General features: G+C 34.1%; 2 non-coding genes across 2 annotated transcripts; both read left to right on the top strand.

The window, feature by feature from the left end:
• Positions 1-466: 466 nt before the first annotated feature.
• On the top strand, positions 467-540 carry TRNAW-CCA (transfer RNA tryptophan (anticodon CCA)). The gene has a single exon. It is a non-coding gene; the product is annotated as a tRNA-Trp (tRNA).
• A 3,399-nt stretch (positions 541-3,939) lies between these two features.
• TRNAD-AUC (transfer RNA aspartic acid (anticodon AUC)) lies at positions 3,940-4,013 on the top strand. The gene has a single exon. It is a non-coding gene; the product is annotated as a tRNA-Asp (tRNA).
• The last annotated feature ends 10,035 nt before the right edge of the window (positions 4,014-14,048 follow it).

Here is a 14,048-nt window from a genome sequence, read left to right as displayed (position 1 = left end):
GCGAGCTATATGTAACAATTTCGTGAGCAGCAATTGAACTAAACGTTCCAAGTGCATCCAGCAGGAATCAATCTATATTTTATCTAGATATTATTATAACAATAATATCAACAGGAATCAATCTATATTTTATCTATATTTTATCTAGATATTTTAGATATTCCTAGTATATTTCTTTTCGCTCTATTAAGCATTATTACTTTCTGAAAGATAGTCAATCACTGCTCCTAGAATCGGGGGAAGACTAAATGGGCGAAAAGAAGACATTCCTGGGGCGAGTGAATCAGGCTCCATGCCAGTCAATCTAGTTGCTGGTTGATCTCCCTCAGGGCGAGTTGCTATCGTTGTTTCCTCTTTCGTTCAAGCGGCATGAAGCTCATCTTCATTGACTGACTCAGAAATGTGCAAGATGTATTGGGGTCACATAAAATTTATTATTATTATGTTTTTATTATGAAAATAAAAAGCGCTCTTAGTTCAGTTCGGTAGAACGCGGGTCTCCAAAACCCGATGTCGTAGGTTCAAATCCTACAGAGCGTGATTCCATTCTTGTTAGATCAAGAATGAAAATGAAATAATTGAACAGCAGTCTAAAGTCTGAATTTGACCTCCATTTTATTTTTTAGGGTTAATACAAAGAAATAAGAGGTCAATAAACAAAAGAGATGTTAATTAATCAAAGGTCCAAAAGCGGAGGCTACTCTTCCCATACTTCTATTGATTCTCCCAGGGGTTTAGTTATTAACTACTTGCTAGCGGGGTACAGGCTTAGATGGTTTGTGGACTCTACCCTTACTGGGTTAACTTACTCACTCTCAAGATCGATTATAGGTTAGAGCGCTGGCCGGCTGCTTAGTACGTAACCTGACTCTCTACTTTGAATATCCTAGGGGACTGAAAAGAGCTCTATCGCACTTCCTTACTCTTGCTCTAGCGCCAGTTCGCTATCTTACGCTATCACCTTCCCTACTCCTCAAAGGCCCTAGGCTGACTGAAGACTGGCTTAAAAGACAACCTTCCCCGTGGGAGAAAGAACCTTGCTTACTCTAGCCTTTTAACTTCCCTGACCCACCACTCTTTAAACAAGGTGATGAGAGACTTCACAAACTGGGACTACTCCACCATACCCTGGATTTGATGACTAATACAGATCCTTTGCTTCAGGACGGGATTCTTCCTAACTATACCTTTCGATGAACATACGAATGATTTTACTAAATCATTATTTTACTAAAAAATATTATTATAAAAATAGGATAAAATAATTTCTAAGTTATTATAATACAACCATTTTATTATAAACAAGATAGAGAGCTGGTTGACTTTTCTTTTCCGAGGGACTGATGTAAAGGCTTTAAAAGGGCACCCACTGCGTATAAGAGAACTCCCAAGCTTTCTCCTAAGAGAACTCAAAAATGGCTTAAAGGTTTCTTGCTTGGCTGTAACAGAACTCCCAAAGAAACCTCTACTTTTTATTTAGTTTATTCCTAGCTCCTTCTGGCTTGAAAACTGCTTTCAAACTTCCTTGCTTACTGACTACATTGCCCCAGAAGAATCCTATAAACTGCTTGCCTATAGTACTTTCTGGTCTTTCTTGATAACTAGCCTGCACCCCATTATCTCCTATCGACTGCATTCGATTGATCGTATGGATCACCAAAAAAGGAGATTTCCACTTATACAACTAGAACTCAAAACCCAGAAAAATAGTTGAAGAAATTCTTCAACTAGATAGCACTAAAACAACTGGCTATGTAAGGAAGGAAACCTATGTCATAAATAGAATAAAATTCAGCCTATACAACTGCATGGGAGCACTTATGACTAAAAAGAAATGCATGACTCGGCCTATAGCTTGACTTTAGGCTAAGCCTTTCTCTAGAATCCTGGGAGAGGATAATTCCTTGGGCTTGTTTTCGACGAAGGCTAGAATATGTTAGATATAGTACAAGTGTCAAAGAGATGATTTTTTCATGTGAACAGACCATTCTCAACTGTTCTTTATTCCTTAAGCGGAAGAGGGGATTTTTTTCTGTTTGTCCTAACAAGGCAAATAGCCTAAGGATGGGACTGCTTCCTGCTTAAGAATCAGCTGTTCGGGATTACGTTGATTGACCTAAGGATGGGATAGGAATGAATGATGGCAGCCAATTCCCTTATAAAAAAAGGAAAATATAGAAGAGAGCTGTGGGACTGAAGAAGCTCATGCCATCTCGTGATCTTAGATGCGGCATTAGCGGTCTTATAGGAGGAAGCGGTGCATCAAATTTTGTAAGTGTTCCATTAGGGGCTAATGTCTCCATATCTGGAGTTAGAGTGATTGTTGCCGCTGCAAGTTTTTTAGTCATATCCGTTGTTTGCGGATGAGGAGCCATCATTTATAATAAGATATATAAGTTATTATTATATTATAATGTTATTATAGATGAAAGATAAAATGAAATAATATAAGTAATAGCACTCTACTTATTATTATGAATGTACAGTTTCCTCTTATTTCATAACCTTCGCGCCTCTTTGGCTGGGAATCACAAGTGGCATAGAGATCCTTAGGAGTACGGAGCAGTTGTTACGATAGCCAGGAAAGGAAGGATTCCGTCCCACACAGAACGAACTCTACTAATGTCTCTTACTTATTCCTCCCCCTGGCCGAAGGTAAAATAAGGATCCGCTTTAAAAGGTAATAGACCGAAGGAAGCTGGTTCACCTTCTCTCCTCCGTTACAACATAGGTCGTTCCAATCCCGGATGAAAATATTCCAAAAAGGAAGCCAAGGAGAAAGGTCCAATTAAAATGCTTACGACTAGAAAGAAATATGATCCTATAAAAAAAGGAACTATTCATCATAGATCGAAGAGCTCATTTGATATATCCCGAATGCTGTGATCAAGCATCAGGCGGAATGTATTGCTACCTCTTCCTCCCTCCACCATTCTATAAGCAAATGGTTGCGGGTAGGATTTCTCTCCAGAACCATCTTTCGGTGTAGCATATGTGTTATAAGTAGAAAGGAATTAAAACATATAGATATGTGTAACTAACCAAGTTACAATAACACATATTTCTTTCCGACCTCTTGCATTGCATTACCATTACAAAAAGAAAGAATCAAAATGAAAAAAAAAGAGAGATTGCTCTTGTGACTCGGAATGAACCTTTCTCGGTGGAGGAAAGGAATAGCGATAAATTCCTATAGAGCATCCAAGAACAAGAAGATGAAATCGGACGACGAATTCTTACGTAGTCCAAGGAAATCAAAGGTCCACTTCCACGATTTCATCTATATCGAATCTTAATATCAGAATAGCTTATATAGTTATGATTTTTTTAGGTCCACTTACTTTTTCTTTCTTTCTCATTTTTCGAATCTGATTGGAACAATGGAGAAGTAGGAAGACTTTATCGATTCCATAATGGGTATCTAGAATATCTATGTCCCAAAACAACAAATCTGAATAATAAAAACATGAGGATGAGGCAACAACCATAAGTGACATAGCAATTCTCCTAATCGACTACTTATCATCATAATGAACATTTTACTTAAAAACTAAAAAAAAACTACTCAGCAGGCGGTTACCTTTTTTTCATATCTATATTCTCTGCTGAAAAAGAAAATGAAGACTAAGACAGGAGTTTCGTAAAAAATAAAAAGGCCCTTTTTTATCGGATTTGAACCGACGACTTACGCCTATTTCTTAGGGCGTTTAAAGAGCGCGACTCTACCGCTTAGTTAAAGGGCCCATTTGATTCAATTCATGAATTAGCCCACTATGACTTTACTGCATTTATATTTATAAAGATATATTTTCTTATAATAATATAGTAAGTATATCATTCGTGTCTCTGTTACAACACGGCGAAACTAAATGGTTTGAATGAAATCCAATAAAATAAGAAAAATAATAATAATTTTGAGGTTGTACACCTAATTTTCCTGGGATTGTAGTTCAATCGGTCAGAGCACCGCCCTATCAAGGCGGAAGCTGCGGGTTCGAGCCCCGTCAGTCCCGACCTAGGATCCGATGAATCGATCAATTCATCTCTTCATTTTCTGTAAAAAGAAAAGAAGAGACAAAGAGTAGGATCTAATTCCCAGCCTTCTTTCGTTTCGCATTTCTCATCGGACAAAGAAAGTCAAGGAATCCAAATGACAATAACTAGTACCGATTGATGGAGGAGAAACATATGTAGGTTAGTACAATCGGGGGTATCACCATATTCAGGATTTAAAGAGATACCGTACTGGTCTGGCTTTTTTCGATTGTTCCTGATCCATCGAATAGAGTAGCACAATTTTTTTCCCAGGAGCATATAAAATTGATTTTTTTAATACGTAATTAACTTAACATAGTTACCCGTACCCGGCAGGGTACTTTTAAGATTCAACCTACCCTTTATTCTAGCTCCGATTTAGTGTAACCTATATGACTAATTGGGGACAATCTATCTATCTTATCAAAATGAATTGCACACTGGATTCTCGATGTATGCGTCCCAGTCTAAGGAAGGGGAATACTAATAAAAGATCAAAGATTCGCTCCAACTTCTTGTGATTCGACACTGGGAAGGGATATAAAAAACAAGATGATGAGATTATGGAAGTACCGAGCATTTATTGCTACTGCACTATTTATTATTAGCCATGTCTCCCTTTCTAGAAACTGGAATACCAGGAAGTCTAGCTAGATTACCAAATCCAAAAAGGAAATCCGTCTCTTTGATGACCCTTACTTCAAGCACCAACCCAAGACTCTGCTCTTACTACCACCGACAGGGGGTCAACCGAAGCCAGGTTGAAGTAGAAGATCTTTATTTTACGGCCGGCTTCTTCCGGCAATTAGTGGAGGAAGCAGTCAGGCCAGATGTGGCCCAGGGTTCTTCGGAAACCATTGATCGAGTAGTTTATCCGGTTCCATTTGATCCATCAGTGGTTGATCTTCTAGGTGAAAGAGCTCCTATTCTAGCTTCTACTCCCACGGGAGGGGGCAGTCAATTCACTCAGTGAACGAACAAGGAATATTTTTAGCCCCAACGATAAGCGAACGGGCATTTTCGGGGACTAGCCCGCTTCCCATTACTCAAGAGGGAAATTCCTCGCACATAATTAAGGGAGCCATTAAAAGGTGACCAAAACACCAGAAACGGGGACTACCCGAGCTAATGATAGAGGCAAGAACACTTTCCGACCAAGTCCCATTAATTGATCATAACGATATCGTGGAAATGCTGCACGGACCCATATATTTAGGAACAAAAACAGAATCACCTTGATACTAAACCAGATCGAGCCCGAGATCTTCTTGAAAATTTTTCCTTCCCCCGCCCTAAAACTAGTGCTTACTCCCGATCCAAAGCACCCCTTTTCCATTCCATTCTGCCGCTTTTGGGTTTCAGAGGCCACGGCCCCCCCAGCGCTTCATTTCCTTATCGATCTCGAACCAAGTTTCTTTGTTCTCGATCTTGGCTTTGTAACATATGTTTTTTTATAACACATATTTCTTCAATAGCACATATTTCACAATTCACAAGAGGACCGAGGTTAGTTACATATCTATCTCACTTGTAACTACCTCTGACTGCTTTGTCGACTCTATTGACGGAGTACCGCTCACTGCATGGCTAAGGGAACTCTGTCTTGTATACTAAGAGAAAGTCTTCGGTACAACTCTTCTTTTCTCCGTTCACTCCTCTCCTAACGCGGGCAAGGTAAGTAAATAATTGATGGCCGGTGGACTGCTCTGCTCCTGGTTGTTCTCTATTTTCTGCGCGGTAGGCTTGAACCCTATTGTGGTTAAAGAAAAGAGAAAGTCTCTGCCCATACTTTTCTTTTAAACTAATAGCTTAAGCTCTCAGACTAGAGCTATTCTCACTAAACCGAATCTGAAAATCGAAGACCTCTAACGGAACTCTTTATTGATTGTGTTTACAGAGCCTTAAAAAATGACTCTTTCTTTCCTCTTCTCCTGCCCTTTCCTAAGAGGGCACGCAATCCACAACAACAAGAGAAAGGCCAGTCACAGGACACAAACCCAATCCAGTCGGAAAACCCACCCATGCATTCAATTAGAAAAACCTTCCTTCATGTAGGTGCGGTCGAGCGGAAAAGGCCCAAGAGCTCCCCGCGTGGGGACCACCTACACAGGCATACAGCTGCGCACCAGACGGGTTAACAAAGAGCGCCTGTACACAACATAACAAAGCTTAATCTCCGTCTCAATAGACGGGCAGTTCCATATCGAAATCGATAGCCGGAGAATGGCCCAATGGTTTCTTCCACCTCGGTCGGCGAAAGGTTATTCACAATGTTAATAATCTCCTCCTCAGCAGATAGTCTGACTTCGTTGTCGGCTTGGATCGTAACAATGCTTCCTTTGTAGCGGAATTTCAAACACATAAGCCCCTTTAGAGAGAGGGGCGAGCAGCAAGCAGACTTACAGGATTGGAAGGGATGGATAAAAATGAAAAATAAATTGCTATGGATTCTCTTGAGGATGTAAAATCCGAATTGGTTGGTAAATTAGAATTAGAAGTAAACATGCAGACTAATCATCTGCAGTTGCCACCAACATGGCCGTCCGTAAGATAATTTTCGGATTCTGTCTGGAATCTTAATGATTCTTACGCTTTTCCTACGAATTCCACAGGATATTTTAGAGACGATTGACTAAATTACACCGAAGAGCCCACTTGAGCAATTTCAGATTTTCCCATTGATTCCTACAAAAAAAATGAATGATTGACACTCTTTCCTTTGTCCTTCCACCCCTCCTACAAAAATGACCCGAGAATCTTTGAAAATCCTCTGCCACCGAATCGGTGAGATGACCATAAAGGAATGAATAGTCTATTAAAAAAATATCACTATATTGATATTTATTATTTTGTAAAAATAATAAATTTTTAATTAATTTCTAGCTAAATTTATGTCCGATTGATTTGTGTGAATCATCTTAAACAAAAACTTAAATAATAACATAAATCAAATGCTATTGATGAATGGAATATTTCATTAAAAACTTAAATAATAACATAAATAATAATATAATTTATTTGATTGAATCAGTCAAACTGAATCAGGAATTAGTGGCATGACTAATTCAACCATTGGTCTAATTCTTAAGAAAGAAAAAGAAAAAGGGAAAGAGAAAGATTTATAAGAGAAAAAAATATTTTTTCTTTTTTGCCACGTGTCAACTTTTTAATTGGTTATATTTTAAAAAAAATAGACTTAACAATCTTAACTAATGATTGAACTAACAAAATTATCAACTTGAAAAAAATAATTTTGGTACCACTCGTGATAAAAAAAATGTTTAGGTACTAATTTGTATATTAAACCTATTTTAAAATAGACTTAACAATTTGACTAACTATTTGATCGAGGAAGGTATCAACTTGTAGAAAAAAGTAGTTTAGATGCAACTTATGACAAAAACAAAGTTTAAGCACCAAGATGAGAAAATACTATAATTTAGGAACCAATTTGTGGATTAAGCAAAAACACAAAAAATGTTTTGTTCCAAATGGTAAATTTTATGCTTTGGGAATTTTGGTATCCTATATTTAAGTCGCATCATTTATGGATTTATTTTTAGTCTAAATTGTTGCTTTTGTAGATTTTACAAAAAAAAACAAATACTTATAATAATTAAGGGCGAAGGCAGGGGGCTATTGTTGCTTTTGTAGATTTTACAAAAAAAAAAAAACAAATACTTATAATAATTAAGGGCGAAGGCAGGGGGCTGGCATGGGCCTCGACCCCCCCTAAAATGTAAAATTACTATTTAGGCTTTAATTTTTTTTAAAAATTTTAAATTAGTAAATGTTAAATTGCACTTTAGCCCCCCTAAAATTATAAAAATTCAATTTAATCATTTACAAATTATAAAGATATAAACTATAAAAAATTAAAATTTCATCCGGTCCCCCTAAAAAATTGTTCTAGCTTTGCCCCTGATAATAATATTTGTTACTTTTTAAGTAGAAATTTTTTTAGTCATATCACAATTAAGTTGGTGTTCGATTAACTCGTGACACCAACTCAATCAAATATTTAAATATATACTAGATTATGGCATATCCAAAATGTTGGGTATATGACTTGTGTATGGCGTGACTTTACTAGCAACAATAGAATTCATAACTCGATTAAAGAGTTAACAGTATCCTCTCATGGGCATTGTGTGAGTTGATAAATATGGAACATGGTCACGGGTTGCTTATTCTCGAACGAGCAATGTATCACAGTCATTTGTTAACAGTGATCATATTAATCATTAAGAAGACACAATGATGATAATGAGATAAAATAAGATTTTATTGAGTAGACAAATTTAATTCAAAGGAATCAAAGATATCATATGAAGGTAACACACACGAGACGTGGTCATTAGATAAAGCTGTTGGATGAATTGCTTTCGTAAAAATTATACAATAGGAAGTTTTCGATCATGGTACTTCTTATGGACTACTCCATGATTAAGTAAATTGCGAATTATCGGAATGATGCTTCTGGACATAATTGCAATTACTAGAGCCTAATTGTATATGTCAGATTAGTACCTTCGCTAACTTAACAAAAGCTCGATCGAACTATATTTGAAATAGAAATTTTTTTTACAACTTTAGAAATAATTTAATTGAGTCGATTTATTCGATATAGAATTAAATTGGACAGTCATGAAAATTGTTCAAGTAGAGAATTTGATTAAAGATTTTTCTTGAAAAATTAATTTTGAAAAATCTCAATGATTTTTGGGAAAATTAATTTTAATAAAGCAAAATTAAATAAATCAAATTAATTAAAATAAATATGATATTTTTGGAAATTAATTTTCAAGTCAGACAATTGGCCCGATAGGTAATTGATCTTGAAAATTGAATTTGAGATAGAAAACTAGAATCGAGAACCAAATATTGAGATCCAAAACTGGTCAAATCAGACCCGATATGTGAAACCTAGCCTCCAAATGGTGGCTGGATTGGATTGGTTAGGTCGTCACTAGCTCAGAACGAACCGGTGTCGCGCTTGTGATGACACCATTGGGCACGTTGGTGCTGGTGGTTGCGACAACGACAATTTCGATGGCTGAAAAATGATCGACGATGGTGGTTCTTTGACGGTTGAGCAATGGAAGAATCACACTCTTACTGGTACTCTACCGAATAATTTGATTTCAGACTAACTATTCCAAAAATAATAATATTTTAATAAATTTAATATTAAATTTAATTTAATACTTATCTTAATATTGGATTTAATTTAATATTTATCTTGTAGATAAATATTCTATTAATTTAATATATTTAATATTAAAGTGATTAAGTTTGATCTTAATTGAACTCTTTAAACTCTCTATATATAAAGAGAGTCTTTGGTAATTATTTTTCACAAACTTGAATTCACGAAAAAATTGTAGAGAGAAAATTCTCTAAAGAAATTATTTTAGAAGATTTCTAGAGATATTTTTCTTATTTACAACTTGACCTAAAATTTTAGAGAAATTGTGAAATTACGTCATAGGTAATTTTGTGAAAAAATTTCTAATTCGAAGCAAGCTCACACTCGACAGACGTGAGCTTGAGGATAGTGGAGAATAGTACGTTGAAGCATTCATCCCAGATGAATCGAAAATGTAATTTGATTAATTGTTTATTACTTTAGATCTCACAACCAAGTTCTTATTTTTGGGAAAAAAATAAAACTCTTATTTTTCCCTTAAACTTATTTTTTGTTATGTTTTTCAAACCCGATTTTCCAACAGATAGCCTATGGATCACCAGAAGATTATTATTAAACGTATTAAGATCACCATCGATGGCCCTATCTAAATCCACTTCCTAGTGGAACCTGAACAAAAATTTTTCTCCCCTATATTGATAATACCAATGCCACCAATAGAATACCGTGTATTAACTAAAGTATTGCGCATTGATGGGCGTAAAAACCACCAAATAAAAATTCCTATGACAAAATAATGCGAATTAGCAATATAGAGCAATAGGGTCGATTCTATAGGAATTGGTTGTCTAATTTTGCCTTTTCTTGTGAGCAAAATTATTGTTGTGATAATAGTCGTGCCCACGACTAGTGACGAGCTTGATAAAATAAAGTAAATAAAGGGGGAAGTGAAAATGTTTGGGAAGCAAATAAAATCAAATAGTAACAAATAACAACTATACTAATCGAAAATAAAGGAAGTAAATGAGTTGAACTTCGTAAACAATAATATAAATTCTTAGCCTTAGACTTGGTTAATTCCAGTTCTAAATCAACCCTTGAAAATGAGTTTTCTCCTCCAAACAATAAGATGGTTATAGCAGCTAATAACACCTAATCGCCAATTCTTCCTTTCGTAGTTGATTCCAGTACGACCTGCAAACCAACCCTTACTTATTGTTTAACCGCGATACATGCGTTTGCAATTCAAGACTGTGGCAGCGTTGTGTTCTGAAGAACCCGGCTCGAATCAACGGCCTTAACCGCGTGGGTCGTTTAAATCCGATCACTATCTCCCTTGACGAAAATCCTTCTAGTATGACCCAGCCAGGATACACCAATTTGTTCGCAGGAATTCGAATACAACACGACCGACTTGACTTCCCAACTGTACATTAGACAACTCCAACCCAACCATGCTTTTTGAATTGAATTTAACCCATATTCTAGAGAGATGGTAAATACAGTTATGTAAGATTTTCAGTACGGATTCAGTTTCTCATGATTCTTGATCGGAAAGAATACCGTCCTGAAACTAAGTAGAAGTTTAGTGGAGTATGAAAGTGGATTTAATGGAAATTATGGAAGATGGAAAGGGAAGAGTCTTGGAAAATAATTAAACAAATTTGTAAAAATAAAGAAAAATGAAATGAAAAAAAATGGCACAATCCTTATGAAAAAGAAACGGCTATAGAGGCATGAAATAGAAATGAATAAAAATAATTTCATTCAATTTCCAATGTATTCAAGTGTGTTTTTTAAAGGTTACGACACACCTTATTTATATATATCATGTACTAAACTTAGCTTAATTCACCTAACAGCCAGTTACATGAAATTATATTCATATAAGATTTTTTGCTAAATATGACTTTTACAAAATAAAAAATATGACCAACCCTTAAATTTCTCCAAATTTCTAATTCGGCCCCTCTTTTATTGTTTTGTGCTCCAATTTAATCCTTTTCTGCTTGTTTTTAAATTAAAGCATCTGAATTTTGTTCGTGATAGAATTTAATTTTAGTAGGAATTATTTCAAGAATTAAATGATTTGAACACGTAAAATATGTAAAATAAACATGCCGTCACGCATTGATTGGAAATGGACAATACTTATGATTAGAAAACTACTGACTAAACAAAAGGTTATAGTTTGGACTTGAATAATCCTCTCTCGAACTAACTTGCCATGCCTCCTCCTCACCATCCTTAATGCTTAAACCTACTATATCATTTTTCATTATGAACCTTTCTTAGAGGTTGGTAAAAAAATGAGGAAAACAAAAAAAAAAGAATGAGGCTTCAAGAAAAAAACCATGCTATAAGAGCAAACAAAAATGTTCTACAAGAATAGACATTTTAGTGTTTTAAAAGAATAAGTGGGTAGTTCTTTTAAATGTGAATAGATTTATATAAATGTATGAATTAAATTTAAGATTCTTTTATTAATTTAATAATTGAGTTGGTGTCACTTAACTTGCGATATGGAACTCATCTAAACACTTAATATTAGTATAAACATAATCTATTTTACTATTTAAAGCTTATCACCCTTAATCAGGTCTCAACATAATTGTAAAATTTGTAAAACAATTGACTGGAAACACACAAATTTATTACTAAAGTAATATCGTGATTGGCAAATAGCTTCAACGTTAAATACTCTAAATATAGTGTTTTTTTCCCCAACTCTTGCACATCCAACAATGAGATATGAGAGGAAGATTAACTACCTCCAAAAATGAAAGAAATAATAAATAATTGACTTTGTGAAAGGTTATTTTCTCTACGTTAAATGGCATAGTCTTTCAATAAGAAAAGAACAAGTGGCAAAGCAATGGGCCATTAACCCAACCTCCAAAAGAGCCTGATTTTAAGCATGGTTTGCTTGCCAAATCTGATTCTTTAGATCCCCGTAAAATTTGGAATGTCTAAATTGAGGATCAACAACCTATGTATGTATATGTAGGTAGTGGTGGTGGAGTCGAGCCTTCAACTTGTAGTTAGGTGAAGGACAAATCAAGTGGGTTAGGACTTAGTGCAATATGATTCCATATGATTTTGGAAATTTTGCGTTTTGCTCGTTCATTTGTTTTATTAGATGCGATTGTGTACCTACCTTTTGATTTTTATTTTTCTTTTAAATAGATAAATTTAGGATATGTGCACATTTAGGAAAATTTTGAGTTTGTAAATCGATTACATCTAAAATTATAATACTCATATAAGTTGTACCTTATTAATCATTAAACTATTTGATATAATAAAAAACAATTTTAGTGAATTAAAAATTTCAAAATAATTTTTGAGTATATCTTAGCATGGAAAAAGAATCAAAAAAATAGTTTTCATATAAGAAGACTCTGTTTAGAAAATGACATCATGTTTTTAATAATAATAATAATAATAATAAACTAATAAAATCCCACCTAACATGGTGAAAGAATCCCATCGAATTAATTCACGAGTGTTGCTTTATTTTTCTAAAAAAAAAACATTTTAATACCCATTAATCTCAATTAAACAAATGCTTTAACAACATCAACACAAGTCGATACACATGCACATACAAAAGATGCCATGAGTGAATGACATAAATAAGCAATGAAGCAAAATGGAATTGTCACAACACTGTTCAAACATAACATATCATTTTTAAGCTTTCACCTACATATATCTATCATAAAAGTAGTTTATATATGAGGAGGTGGATTGCATATTACATTAATAAAATTAATAAATTAATTTATATAAGTTATATTAGAAAATAAATTGACCTTCTATTAAAAATTTAATTTATTTCTATTGTTTAGTGATGACGTGATTAACGGAGCAACCGAATTAAAACACATAATGTACCACGTGTACCTCATGCTTGTATGGCCTTTTGCCACATTAGTAAATATATAAAAACTTAAAAAATCTTAAAAATTAAATAACTTTTTTAAGAATCTAAGTCATAATAATTTGTGAATAATTTAAGAAACCACTTCAAAATGAATTTGGACATATGGTTGTTTAGATTCATTCTAGCTTGAACAATCATTATCTCAGGTTCATTTGGACATCATTTTTATCATTTTTAAAACTTTTTATAAATTTTAATCTTAGAGGTAGTTTTTAAAATAATTATAAAAGTATGTTTAATTTATTTTTATGATTTTTTTAATTTGTTTAAATATTTCCACGCCAACATGAGGCATACGCGAAGCCTTCATGTATTTACATGTTTTTTTTTTATGTCATCGTTTAACGGTGAATTTTTTAACGTAAGGTTGCACTTTTTTTTTTAACATACAAGAGTTAATTTTTCTTTTTTTGAATAGAAGAAACGGAATACAATTCGATTTTTAATACATAAACCCCATGATATTTTTACCTACATCAACATATTATATAATCAAACACACACGACTATACATAACATCATCTTGATACACATACATGTATATACACACAACTATATGTGAGCACAAATATACATCATATAGAAATTTATAATCACACATATCCATGCATATGCCACCATATAAATACATATGTGCATACTCAAAATATACGACTATATGAAGATGAAAATTAGTAGTTTGACCCAATTTAATGATCGATCCAGTTTTAAAAATATTGAAGTGGTATTGTTTTGATGCCAAAAAGAGTTCAACATGCTTTTTATATGGAAGGCATGTTAGATTTATAAAATAAATCTAAAATAAAACTTAATAAACTAGGATCTATCATGTCAAATCATCAAGAATAAATAAATAACAGAACTATATGCAGAAGCGTACCTGAATCCATGGATTCCTTGAAACTTTCTAGATCTTGG

This window comes from Gossypium hirsutum, chromosome A03 (assembly GCF_007990345.1).
Source record: "Gossypium hirsutum isolate 1008001.06 chromosome A03, Gossypium_hirsutum_v2.1, whole genome shotgun sequence".
Taxonomy (NCBI): Eukaryota; Viridiplantae; Streptophyta; class Magnoliopsida; order Malvales; family Malvaceae; genus Gossypium; species Gossypium hirsutum.
Note: the sequence above shows the minus strand (reverse complement) of the source record. Positions and strands in the feature narration are given on the sequence as shown.